Source organism: Mirounga angustirostris, unplaced genomic scaffold (genome assembly GCF_029215605.1).
Source record: "Mirounga angustirostris isolate CCGP_5_RB_7025 unplaced genomic scaffold, mMirAng1.0.hap1 SCAF_14, whole genome shotgun sequence".
Taxonomy (NCBI): domain Eukaryota; kingdom Metazoa; phylum Chordata; class Mammalia; order Carnivora; family Phocidae; genus Mirounga; species Mirounga angustirostris.
In genome coordinates this window covers 3,116,891-3,118,356 of record NW_026991722.1, presented here as the reverse complement: position 1 = coordinate 3,118,356, position 1,466 = coordinate 3,116,891, and positions in this window count along the sequence as shown.

Sequence of the window (1,466 nt, the reverse complement as noted above, 5' to 3'; positions counted from 1 at the left end):
CTTTTCACCAGGCAGGCTGGGATCAGTAAAAGGATAGTGCCATAAAGAAACGCTCGAGCCCACGCCATGGTGCGCATGCCCTGCCCTTCATTGGTTCACTAAGGTCCTTGCAGCAAAGCATATCTCATGAGACAGAAGGTACACAGCTCTGAAACGAGGAAATTTTAAAAAATAAATAAAACTCTCCCTACTTACCTCCCCTCTCTCTCTCCCTTTTTCCCTCTCCCCCCTCCTCTTCTCCCTCCATCCATCCCTCCCTCGCACTTTCCCTCCCCCCTCCTTTCCTTTCTGCTGTAACACATACAGGTTGCTGAGTGTCAGTAATATCCTGTCTTGCCTTGGCTGAATCATGTTCAGCAGGGACCCAACCACGTGACCCACCAGATGAACAATGCCACCAAGAGACAGTGGCTTGACAGACCATTTGGTGTGATGCCACATCCCTGCCAAGTCCGAAGACATCCTGTCCTGCCTTGTTGTCACACAGCAGTCAGACCCTGTGGTTCAGGGCTTGTCACGACTTGTTCTACCCCAGCATCCCATGGAAGAAGCACCCTACGGAGATGAGCACCCCATAGAGATGAGTTCCATTTTCCCAAAACACAAAATCATCCCACTCCTGTGACTTAGCGTCCATTCCAGCACCTCAAGAATCACTTGAGTGAGTGTTCAGCCCTTGCCTTACCCAAGGGCAGCCAGGGATTCCGGCGGTACTTCAGATTTGGTGTGGCGAAGGGTCAGCATCCTGCTGCAGCCCTTGGCGGGGAGGAGACACAGAAGCCTACCTGACATCTCCACTTTTCAAATAATGAATATCTTCTGGTTTAAGTAGACCTCTTCAGTCTCAAAATAAAGTCAAGTATATCAGTGTTTGTATCTGCTAAAAATATTAACAAGTTTTTCTCTTTCCTGAGATTCCTATCCCATTAAACTAGAAAAATGGTTTTTATAACAAATCCTAAAATATAAACCAAAACGTGCGTCTTGATATGCTTTAAGGGGCAGAATATTGACCCCTGGCTGTTTCAGGCAGGTTTTTGGAGTGACCTGCATAGCTCCCAAGGGTGCCAAGTGGGAGCCTCCAAGTGGGAGCCCGTTCCCACCCAACCACCAGGTAGGCTGCTGATCTACAGGTGGGCGGAGGATCTCCCAGGGAAGTCAGGGGCAGCCTCTCTTGGGTGGGGTGCTGCCAGCCATCCAATGCGGCCTCACTGCCAAGCACATGCAGGCCCGGCCAGCCCCAGCCCAGGGACCCAGCAGCTCCGAGAGCCTGCTGCCCAGCCCTGGGCGGCCCGCAGCTGATAATGGTGAATAATGGTTGTGGAGGAGCCCAGGATCACACAGCCTTGCAGGAAACCCACGCTGACCGGACACTGACCACTTCTGATTCTGCAGCTGGACCCAGGCGCCTGGACCCAGGACGGGCCTGGCACAGCCTCCCACCAGCCCCTCCTCCACTGGGGCCC